The sequence below is a fragment of the Agelaius tricolor genome, unplaced genomic scaffold (genome assembly GCF_023055355.1).
Source record: "Agelaius tricolor isolate 1412-34295 unplaced genomic scaffold, bAgeTri1.0.p SCAF_20, whole genome shotgun sequence".
NCBI lineage: Eukaryota > Metazoa > Chordata > Aves > Passeriformes > Icteridae > Agelaius > Agelaius tricolor.
The window spans coordinates 799,969-812,157 of NW_027269280.1; the positions used below are offsets into that span (position 1 = coordinate 799,969).

General features: G+C 47.6%; 1 protein-coding gene across 1 annotated transcript in view; it reads left to right on the forward strand.

Annotated features, from left to right (window-relative positions):
* TMEM132D (transmembrane protein 132D) overlaps positions 1-12,189 on the forward strand; it is a 195,659-nt gene that overhangs the window by 57,073 nt on the left and 126,397 nt on the right. The gene's annotated exons all lie outside the window — the stretch shown is intronic.

Here is a 12,189-nt window from a genome sequence, read left to right on the forward strand (position 1 = left end):
CCCTCTGGAATTGCATCCTTTCAGAATTGATGTAGATGTAGTGCAGGATGCTTCCAGTGCCTGCTCAAAGCCACAGCAATTTATTAAGTTATTGTCTAGCTGACAGTCTTTCACTTCAGCCTCTGAATTTGGACGAGTGCATTTGAGCATGATAATAATCCTTGATGCTCTGTGCCCCCTCTGGTTGTGTTCAGGTTTCTGTCTGTGTTTTCAGACCAGCCAGGCACTATTGCAATAACTGCTCTGAATAGATTCAATGTTTGTTTGTTTTTCTTCCTCCATTGTCTTAGGAAAAGCCTGTAAGGAGGGCACTTGGCAGAGATTGCTCTGGCCTTGTCAGACAGAAAGTGACTGGCTGTAATGTGCTTTTTTCATTTCTCTGAGAGGCACCCAGAGATTGACTGTGCATTTGTTACTTGAGACAGTGTTGGTAAAATCTTTTTCAATTATGGCAGACTTCTCATCTTCACAGGGTGGCAGATGTGGCTTTTTCTAGAAGCTGAGCTGGATGTGCTGGAGCCTGGAGAGATGGCTCAGCTGAACCAAAGCTCTCTGCTCTGTGAGGCATTTATCCCAGCCTGGAAGGAACATCTCCAGGGGGATGTGAGTCATTCACCCATCACTGGCCCTGCCTGGGGGTGACTGCCATCTCCCTGGCCAGGGCTCAGGAAGCCATTCAGATCACAGCTCCTCACTGATGGGAGCTTGTCTCCATGGCTGGCTGCAGCTCCACACCACAGGCAGGGACAGGAACTCTGAAACCCTGCCAGGGACATCTCCTGATGGCTCTGGGTGTCACCCAGACCAAGCAAGCTGCATGTGTGAAGTGCAGAATTCATTCATAGAGATGCTGACAAGAAATCTCAGGAGTCAGAGATGTTCTTTGGAGGACTCCAGAACATGCTGCTAAATGTGCCAGGAAACTTTAGAAAAACTAGAAATTATTAATATGTGGTTACCTGATGATTTATATTTCTTAAATTGAGTAAATGCTAAGGCGGAAAAAGTAGATAAAAAGGACTTTTGCACTTATCAGATTGATTTTATCTTTAGGTTTCATAGTGTTTTACAAAAAATCTGACTGCATTTTGTAGTCAGGTGAGCTGAAGCAGAGGTGAGGCTAAATTGCCCAGTGTCCAGGAGAGTTGATAATTTCCCTTCAGTGCTACCAGGGTGCCTCATGTCCTTGCTGTATCAACCACACTGCCAGGCTGTGAAGATAGATCAGACAATAGAGGGGAACAGCAAGGAATTTTTCTCCTTTTGTGATTTAATAGACTCTTCTGCTCTGTTTGCCCTCTGAGGGAGCCAATAGATTTAATACCCAATTTCTCTCATCTGCTATCAGAATGCAAATGTGATGGCACATGAATATACTTTCAAGAATGCTTAACCTAATGGGCATGTAAAGGCTGGTAATTACCAGTTGTTCATCTCCTCTTGTGTAATGGTTTCAGTAATAGGCAGCACCACACACTGAGATCTTGGTGTGGGCCAGGGCCAGATTCCAGTGCAGCTTCTCCTGCTCTTCCAGTGGAAACAGCAACAACAAAGAAATACAATGTCCTCATTGTAATTGTTCCATTTTCAGTACCCTGTGAGTACCAGTTAGAATAGTAGGTTAATAATCCAAATTTAGCATTTCATCGACCTTTGATCCAACACATGTGGCAACAGTGACAGAGTTTTTGTACTGTACGTGCCACACAGGCAGGGATGTTGACAGAACAGACTTTGGGGCTTTGTGGCTGACAGAGAAAGGATTCAGCCTGCAGGTCCTGACCCTCCCAAGCCCCCTCTTGTATGGAAAAGAAGCAAACAAGACACGCAGCTCAAGGTTCATTACTCTCAAATTTGACAACAATGATAAAAGATAAAAACTCTAATGGAAACACTGCAGACTAAGTAGAAGTTGGTCCATCTTGCTCCCTGCCTGCAGCACCTTAAAGCCATTGGGAACAATAGACTCTAGTGGCCTGAGCTGGGCTGGGAATAAACAAGCAGTTGGTGTTGTATTTCATAATTCATGTTGTCACTGAGTGCCACTGTTGTGCCAATGCTGGGCACATTCCCGGAGCACATTCCCGGAGCACTCACCGAGCCCGACCGGCAGCACTGCCTGCCCGGACAGCTCCGGTGCTGCTCCTTCACCAGAGCCAGGCCTGCCGCTCTGCTCCATGGGATGGGAGGATGCATTTTGGTTCCGTAGCCATTTCTGGGCTCTGCCTGGGGCCGAGCGACAGCCTGAGAGCTGTGAAATCCCTGCCTGGCTTTGATAATGGGAAAGCAAAGGCTGAGCCGTGCGTTGGGCTGGAGCCTTGGCACCAGAGGGAGGGGTGGCCGGGCAGGGGCGGCGGTGTCAGTGCCAGCCCGGGCAGGGGCAGCGGTGTCACAGCCCGGGGCAGGGGCAGGAGTGTCAGTGCCAGCCTGGGCAGGGGCGGCTCTGTCACAGCCTGGGCAGGGGCAGCGGTGTCACAGCCCGGGCAGGGACAGCAGGGTCAGTGCCAGCCCGGGCAGGGGCGGCGGTGTCGGTGCCAGCCCGGGCAGGAGCGGCTCTGTCACAGCCCGGGCAGGGGCAGCGGTGTCACAGCCTGGGCAGGAGTGTCAGTGCCAGCCTGGGCAGAAGCGGCTCTGTCACAGCCTGGGCAGGGGCAGCGGTGTCAGTGCCAGCCCGGGCAGGGGCAGCGGTGTCGGTGCCAGCCCGGGCAGGGGCAGCAGGGTCAGTGCCAGCCCGGGCAGGGGCAGCGGTGTCGGTGTCGGTGCCAGCCCGGGCAGGAGCGGCTCTGTCACAGCCTGGGCGGGGGCAGCGGTGTCGGTGTCGGTGTCGGTGCCAGCCCGGGCAGGGGCGGCTCTGGCAGCCCTCGGTGCTGCGGGGGAGGAGGCTGCCTGGGCTGCTCTGCCGTGCAAGAGGGAGTCATTTCCTCTAACAGGAGCTACAAAGTCTAATTGAGCCCGTAAATGTAACTCCCCCATCACTCTTAAAAGTTAGGTGCAGTAATCATGGATTTTTCAACTGAGCAATGTAAAGTTGAAAATGAGCTGCAAAATGTGTTTAAAAAGCTCTATTTTCTAAGTGATTAGCTCTCACTAAATCTGTGTGGCAGCATGTGATCAGTAAGCAGCCCAGCTCTATTAGAATACTCTTATTTATGACTGACCAATATAGACTCAGCTGTCATCACTTCACTCTCACAATCTGTTTTCTAAATAAAATCACAACTTAACCATATGCTTGACAGAATTATGTAGCAGCTTTAGTGTGTTTATTTTTCACTCTGCTGTATACATCAGTCCACACTCGGTTTGAAAGTCTGTTCTTTATTGCTGTTGTAAACTCAGCTGGGCCATTCATGCCCCGTGGGTATTCAGAGAACAGGCATTCAGTCAGATTTGTCCAATGATGCTGCAGAGGAGGCAGCATTCAAAATCCTTGAGAGGTGCATTGCCCTTCCTTCACAACAATCATTGCTTAAAGGGTTGAGATTTACAGAAAATTGTTTGATGTACCTGTCTCTTTTTTCCCTCTCTTATTGACAATCAATATTTCTTACAGGATGTATCAGGAGCAAGTTGTTCAGATGTTGGGCTTCTCTTTGGTTTGGCCAGCATAAAAACAGGCTGTGTCCCTGTGCCACAATGGTTCAATCTGTGGAGAATGTTATCAGCTGATTGGGGGAATTAAAACCTGGCCAGCTGCCCTACAGAGCTCAGCAAGTGACCAGTAAATCTTTGGTTCCTAGGGAAAGGTGGGCTTGAAGTCAAAACCCAGACGTAAACAGAGAGAGAAGACAAATGTATATATTTCAATCCCAGTAAATTGGACTTTGGTACATGTCAGAATTGCTCTGTATTCCTCTGGAGCTGAAAACTGCAGCTATTAAGCCAAAAGAAGCGATTGCCTGAAATCCTAATATAGACTGGGGAGAGGGAAATGATGCTGCAGCCAGGTAGAAAATGACACCTCGTGGTGTGCCAGTCACCCACGCACACCTTGCAGATGGAGCCATTAGGGGAGAGCAGCTGAGCCCAGCCAGAGCTGATGGGCTTGGCATCCCACTGCATTTGCTTTGGACTGGGGCTGGGGGCTTTGAGTTCTTCTCTCTAGTTCATGGCTGATGCTTTCAGAGTGTGTTCCTGCACCTCCTGACTTTGCAGCCAGACCCAGCTGATTGTGGTGCTGTGTTCTCTCGGTGTTGAGGAGCTGCTGGAATTGGGTTGTGGAGAAGTGTAGGGGGATAGAATATAAGAAAACAGAGATAGTGTAGAAAGCAATCTCACCCCTAAGGAGTTGAAGCTGGGCCAATTAGCAAAGATCAGGAACAGGCCTGACTTTACCAGGCCACAGGTGTACCCAATGAGAAGGAGATTGCTATAAAAGAGTGGGGTGAGAAGGGAGCTGGGGTCACTTGGCTGCTTTGTGAGGAGCAGAGTCAGTGCTCTGAGAGCTGCCCACCAGAAACACCCAGAAGATGTGAAACTTTTGTGATAGGAGACAACAGCATGGAACCCCTGCAATAAGATGATAACAGAGAAGGTAAATCTGAGGTGGAGACTGCAGAGCTGGGATGGGATTCACTTGGGGGAAAGGGCCACGAGCTGATTGCTCTGCTTGGCACAGCCAGCCTTTGTAGGCAGTGAGGAGCTGGATATGCAGGCTTTTCTTCTCAGTACGTCAATAGATCTTTTAAAATGAGAAATATTTTCAAATACTTCAACATCATTTAGGAAAATGCATGAATGTGTACCCTGCTGTTTGACAGACACAGCTTGGAAAATGTTACTGACTATAGCACTCTTCTTCAGCATTAGTCTGCAATATAAACCTCAACAGCAAATCAGGCTAAGTGGAGCCTGAGTTCATCAAATACAGCACAGCAGCACAAATAAATAGCATACCAGAGATCCTTGGAATCCCCAAAACCTTCTACTTCTGCGTCAGAATTAAATTAGTCACGTAGCTGTTGTGTTCTGACATTAATACATAGTGGCTTTGAAGCACAACCCAATTCTAGAGGAGTTCTGCTTAGTGATAGAGAATTTAAAAATAGGTTTATAAAGGGAAAGATTAATTTGGTGAAGTGACAATAATTTCAGAATAACAAAATGCTTATCCATAATAGATAGTGCCATCTCCTCTCTGTTCCTTTGTGTACGCCCTGCTTTTTATCTTATGCAAATGATGAACTACCTTGCACTGTCAGGAGTTGCACTTATCGTTACTAAGCACTAATTAGTAACTACATGGCAGAGTCCCATTTTTAATGATCTGGAAAAAATGCAGGTGGGGTTGGACAATAGTGTTAGAACAGGTCCTTTTCCCTGCTGTGCCAGCTGCAGGCAGCCCAGGGAATCCTGCAGTGAATGCAGAGCCCCAGGAGCTCCTGTGGCTCGGGACAGACAGACAGACAGACCTGCCTGGCACAAGGAACTGCAGCAGGGACAGGGCTCTGGGACAGCTGAGCTCAGGCAAAGCAAATCCCAGCACAGGTTTTGTTCTGTTGAGAGGATTTTGGGGAGCTGTAGTCCCTTAAGAAAGCAAACAGATGTGATGCCTCTCAGGTTTTAAAAATACAGGGTGCCTCCTGTTTCCATGGGAAATTTATAAGATTAATTATAAACCTTTAGTTTTGAGAAGATATATTAAATTGTTCAGAAGTTTTATGGAAACAAAGTGTGTTCTGGAAGTAATATGGCTTATTTTGAGATCTATTATGGATGCTGAAAGTGTTCCCAACCTTGAATAAATCATATCACATATTTTTAACTACCTGTCTAGGAATTCTGAACTGAGAAATAGACATAATAAATAATTTATTGTGCAGACCAGGAGCAAATATGTTTGTTACACCCTTTGATTTCCAAACACATCTTGCTGAGCAAAGGCACTTGGTTTAAAACAGCTTTGCAATATTCCCCAGTGTCTCAAAATCAACTTGTGTGCGATGAACCTGAGCTATCCTGAGTGAAATCCAGGGGCAGTTCCCAGCAGTGGCAGCTTTCCAATCCAGCACTCTCCTGCTCTGTTCTGCTAGTCCTGGAGCTGATTTTGGGAGGTGCTGCTTTCACATCAACTCATGGACATTTGAAGAAGCTCCCATTTGTGTCAATGGCAACAGCCAAAATTTCTGATAGGAATTCTAAGTTAGCCAGAAAGAAATTAATGGACTGAGAAGTTCATCAATCATAAATAAATATGTCTTTATTGGGTGAATGCTGAGAGGAAAAGACTACGAAGGAGACAAATGATGATCAAGGACTGGAGACAGCATGGGGAGCTCTTCAGGGATAGAAATGAGAATGAGGCTTGCAAATTGCTGGGCAGGGAAGAACATGCAAAAGTGGGAGTTTTCTGTGTTTAGGGAAATGGGATTTGGATAGTCCCTGAAAAACTACAAAGGAATGCCTTACAGGACGTGAGGATTGGTATAAAACTGAATAAACCTCATGGGAGCAGGGCTCCCATCTAATCCAGGGCTTCTGTGTGCCAGGACAAGAGCCCTGCAGGGAGCCAGTCTCTGTTTCTGGGCATGGCCTCAGCCAGAGCTTTCTGCCATTGTTTTTCCAGCATGGTACCAAGCATTTCTTCTCTCAGTAAACGTTTCTTTTCAAGAACAGCACAGAAGTGCCCTTTTCTTCAGAGCCTTGCTGGCACCCTGCTTTTTTGGTGTCCCTGTCACTTGCTTGGCATGGCATGGGATATGATCCCAGTTCTCTCTCTCTCTCCCAAGAGCGAGCAATGGAATTGTTACAGGAACGGGGCAGACTGAGGAGAGCAGAGCTCGTTTTGTGTCCCTCTGTTCCAGCTGAGGGGCAGCTCTGCCGTGATGCCACCAAAGCCCAGCAGTGTCAGGAGAGCAGGGTGAGGTTCCGGGGCAGAGGCAGGGGGTGAGTGCAGGAACTCCCAAACACCCTGCCCAGGCTGAGGAGCTCTCCCTTCACTGCTGCCTTGGTGAAACCTCATCTGTGACCTTTGGGAGTGCGGGAGCCCAATGGGACTTGCAGCTTCTCTGCTTTCAGAGTGACTTCACAGAACATGAAACTTGTAAGAAGAACATTCAAAGTCTCTTGCTGGAATTAATTCTGATCTGACTTATACCCAATTTCATTCAAATCAGACAGTGCAGATGAGAGCTGGCAATTTGCATAGACACAGTAATTTGGAGAGGGCGTGCAGAAGAGCTTTTTAAAATCCACATGAAGTTTGTGTCCTCAGTCTCTGAGCATGGGTAAAATTGAGGAAATTCTGAATTCTAAGTAATTTTTTTCCCCTCTGACTCTCTTGTTTGCTCAAGTCCAATTATTCAGAACCAAAATATCCTATTATATCATGGACTAAACAGGCACACTTTGCAGCTGTGTTGGGAAATGAATGAACATTTGAAAATGTGACTCTCTCATATTGCTGTATTATCATTAGTTTGAGTATGTGCTGCAAATAACATTTTGAAGACCAGGTTTCCTTTTGACTTTGAAAGAGACATATGAATTATTGAAATAATGAGCTAAAATCTTATTTTAAATTGCATTCTGTTACTTTAAATGCTATTTTGCTATAAATTTCAGTTTTGTCTAATATTGCATTTAGCCATCTTTGATTTTCAGCAGGTAATAGTCTCTTGCTCCATCACCACTATCAGCAGCAGCTTCAGTTTTAATTAATTCCCTGTTCTGAGCACATCCCAAGGCAGTGCCGTGGCACTGATCAGTCAGTGCATAACCAGATATGATAACAGCTCTGATGAGGAGCAGCACACCTAGTGACCCACTTTGCACATGTCAGTCCAACTCTGCTGCAAGGACAAACCCAGTGAACGTCTGACAGCAGCTGCTTCCCTCCAGCTGCCCCCAGCAGCCCCTCCTGGCAGCCCTGCCTGCTGCTGGGTTCTCCAGTGCTGCCCGTGGCTTCTCCTCCCTTCAGAGTGGATTTCCCAGGCAGGTGGAATGGAAGTTAATTAGTGCAGCCCCTGTGCTGCTGCAGAATGTACACATGAGCAGTGATGGCTCTGTCAGAAACTCAGCTTCCTGGAGGGAAGGTCTTCAAATTAGCCTTCAGGAGGGCCTGTCAGATTTATTTTTTTCTACTTTTCCTTTTCAGTGTGTATCATTTTAGTAATTCTCCTCTAGCAGTCCCTTCCAGACTACCCGGCGGATATTTTTGGAAGAGGAAAATTTTCTTTATTTAGCAGAAAACCTCGGGGCTGATTTATTGCCCCGTGTGCCTCCAGCCCTGGTGCTGCTGCAGATCCCCCTTGGTGGCCCTGCCCCGTGCAGGGGACGGCGCTGGCGTGGCACAGGGGTGCCAGTGTGCCCAGGGCATCACACGGTGGCAGAACAGCCTCCCCAGAGGAAGCTGCTCACACACTCCCATCCCCACGGACTGAACAGAGTAGGGTGCACTTCAGTGGCTGCTGGATTTAAGCTGGTTTTCCCCAAATTAGCCCTGTTAGAACAAGTAGCTCTCAAAGAGGTTTTCAATATGAGCAAATAGGGATTCCTAAAACACATTAGGGGGGTTTTGTCACTGAGATAGGGCTGAATTACAGGCTTTGCCATGGATTTTATACAATCCTAATGGACTGTAATCCTTGTAATACGACAGGTTTGTGATGGAGATTACTAAAATATTTATCCCTGGCATCTTTCCTTTTTAATACATTTGTTTTCTCTCTCTTAAGTGAAAGCAATACATTGACAGCAAACTAGAGGTATTTCATCAGTCTCTTATCAGCAGCCAGCACTAAAGCCAGCCAGAAGGGTTGGGGGTTTTGGATAGCATTTATTACACTGTGTTTTCTGTATTTCCTGACCAAGTTCCAAGAGAGCCTTTGTAGCCACACAGAGCAGACTGACTCTTGCTTTTCCAGCTTGGAGCAGCCTGTGCTCCAACACCTTTGTTCCCCCAGCCCACACTGCCCACATTTCACCTTCTGCAGCTCTGCATTGGCACCTCGGGGTCCCCAGCCCAGCGTGCTGATGAGGAATAGATTTAAATCCACATTTAAACACTCCCCTGGGTTGTCGGTGCCTCCCCCAGCCCCTTCCAGGGCCGCTTGTGTTTGTGGCTGGTTTTGCTCTTTGCTGGGAGCACGTGTGTGGTGTCACCAGCAGTTTGCTGGTGCTGGGGCTGTGATGACAGGGCTGATGTTTAATTAGTGTCTCTCTGAAGTGCCTGGAGCTGGGGCTGCTCTTCAAAGGCCTCAGAGAGCCACCTCTGGTGTGGGCTTGGAACGGGGCTTCAAAGGGAGCCCCTTGGAAAGAATCAGTGTGCAAAACACTCCAAAGTGCTCATTTCTGTGACCTGTGGGCTGAATTCTTCATTGCCCTGCTTGTTGATTCATCCTTTGCCTCTCTGCAATGTGGGAATAAAACAATGATTTTCAGAGCAATAGCCCTGTGTGCACGTTTTGTGCAGGAGAAATTCCAGCTCCAGCTGGGAGAATGTTCTTTGTGAAGCAGGTGTCTGCCTTTCCCCTGTCTTCAACTCATTAAAAACCCCAAACCCACTCCAACAGTCTAAAACATTAAAGCCCCAGAGCTGGGGCTGTGAATAGAAATGCCCAGCCAGACCATGGCTCAGAAAGGAGAATTCAGAGGCCTCTGCTGCTACTGGTGTCTCATCTCATTTGGGAAATGGGGGTTGAATGGGTGACACCTGAAGCTGGCTCATATTCCTTGGAGTTTGAAACAACGAGGGGAGAGGCAGTGTTTGATAAATTTACAATTTAAGTTTCCTTCCTGGCTCCTTTTCTGCAGTTTTCCTCTCTTTGTTGTGGTTCCTTCAGCCTCGTGTTCCATCACTCTCATCCCTTCATCACCCAGCACTGTGGGGATGTTCCAGTTGCCTGCTAACACAGCTTTTATCCTCTCGTGGTTTCTGTCCCACGAGCTGGCAGCCAGGGGCACAACCTTTTTCCTGTCAAAGGCAGCTGTCCAGTGGTCACTTCTTCCTGGAGAATTTTAAAAAGTAGCAAATTAAATGAAGAGTGTTAATGTTTTTGGCTACTGGGCTCTTGCTGCAGGAGTAAAAAATGTCAGTCCTTGCCACAAGTAACATCCTGCATGTCTGCTCATTAAAACTTTTAAAACCCTCTTTTCCATAGAGCAAATTGGTACCTAAAATTTTGATGCCCTAAATCTGGTGTCCAAGGCTACAAGGTTTTAATACAAAAGAGCAGAAAAATTCATATGAATTCTTGAATTCTTGCTCAGTCCATGTTTTAAGTTCCCTTGTTCTGTTTCATGGTGTTTAACTTGGAGCACTGTGAAGGACAGTGGGGATTCTCACCCATTTGAATCCCACTGAGGGTCCTTAGAACAACTGTGCTGGGACAAGAAACCTCTCACTCCTTCTCATCTTACACTGAGATGCACAAATAGAATAAAGCAGTGCAAGGATACACATGAAGTGAGGCTGAGAGATGTAGTTACCATTTTTCCAGGATTTATATGTGGAGAGGATTGCCAGCTGCCTTTGTGCTCCTGCACAGTAGCTCTGTCTTGGAGAGCAATCAACAGGGGGGGGTTGTGTTACTCCAAGGGATCTCTTGTGCTTGTTTGCATCAGCCAAGCCTGGTCCTGTGGCTCTCAAGATGAAAGTCAGAACCATGGCTGTGCCCTGGCATGCACTGGAGTTAACTGCTGCAGCTGGATGCTGACAACACTGCGTGTACCCTGCGTTAAGGGCACGGGATAATTTTGAGCAGTGTCATTTTGGGATTAATTGAACTCCCTTCTGCATCAGTGGCTTCACTGAGCTGTCAGGCTTTGCCTGCAGCAGAACTCCTTGCTGTTATTTAGCAAATGTTGCTTTGGTGGCCACTCGTGCAGATGACAGAAAGGTGGTTACATGTGGCACTATAAGAGCTGTAGTGTTCAGCCTGGATTTTATGTGTATAACAAAAATTCCTATTTGATGAATTACTCAGTGAAATATCTATTTTATGCCAACAGCAACTCTTGGAGCAATGCAGGCTTTTTTCCTCCACTGAAGAATCTGCACCCTTTATTCATGCCGTTCCTTTCCTTTCTCTTTGCTGTAGCCCTGGTGCTGTAAACCTTAAGTAATGTCATCAGGAATCAGGGGTGTTGCTCCCAGGAGGGAGGAAAGGTCTGTGCAGAAAAGGCTTTTCAGGCTCAGGGTTTTTGCAGCAGTTGCTGCTCCATGGATTTCTGTCCCTCAGATGCTGTTCTCTGAACATCTGACACGCATGTCATTGAGTGAAGGACTCATGGATCCGTGGGTTCAGTTTTGGCCAAGCTAATGTAACGGCCCAGCTGCTGCTCCTGTGTCACCTCCTGCCAGGAGCTGCACACAGCAATGGATGAGAGAATGCCTGGGAGAGAGAACTAAGCATCCACAGTTTCTGTGATGTCCAGAAGATGATTTTATCTGCAGCTGTGAGAAGTTGCTAGGGAACAGGGCTAACTCATTTTTGCTGATGGCTCTTCGTTAGTGCTGTGGAGCGATGTTCCTTCCGCTCCCGGCGCTGCTGCGCCTCGTTCTGCGTGAGGATGTGACTTGGGAATGCCTCAGAACTGTCCTGCTGCTGGAGTCTGACAGGAACTCTTTAGTAAGGAGCATTTTCCAGGTCACTTCCAGCAGCAGCCCGTTCAGCAGGAGTGCTGGCAGTCCCCAGGTGTCACCATGGAGGCCTGGAAGGGCAGGGTCAGCGTGGGGCCCTGCGAGGAGCACTGGGCTCACAGAGCCTTTGTGGGGTTCAGTCCCTTCAGCAGAGCACAGGAGCGTTTGGGGAGGCTCTTGATGTTCTCTGTGGTTGCTGATAGGTTTTAGGCTCAGCTAGAAGCACTTTCTTTAAGATGCACACTCCTTGTCACTGAGCATCAGGCAGCTGGGGGAGTTGGGGTGGTGGCTGCTTGAGGAGTCCAAATTGCTGAAGTTTTGATTGCTAGCAACATCCCTCCTTTCAAGTCTTGTGGAAGGTCACTGGCCAGGCCATGCCCTGAAGGAGTATCTGCATCCCTCAAAAATTGCCTTTCTGTGTGGTGTGACCTCAAAGAGGCCCTGCACCAGGCACTGCTCTCCAGATCAAACCAAAGAGCTGGTGTGCCCAGCCCCATAGCTTCCTGGTCTATACAGAGAATATAAACTCTGTTCCTATTTCTGCAACTTTTTGGAAGACTCATGGTGCACAATTTACCAGTTTTTTCTTCCTTTTCCTGTGCTCAATG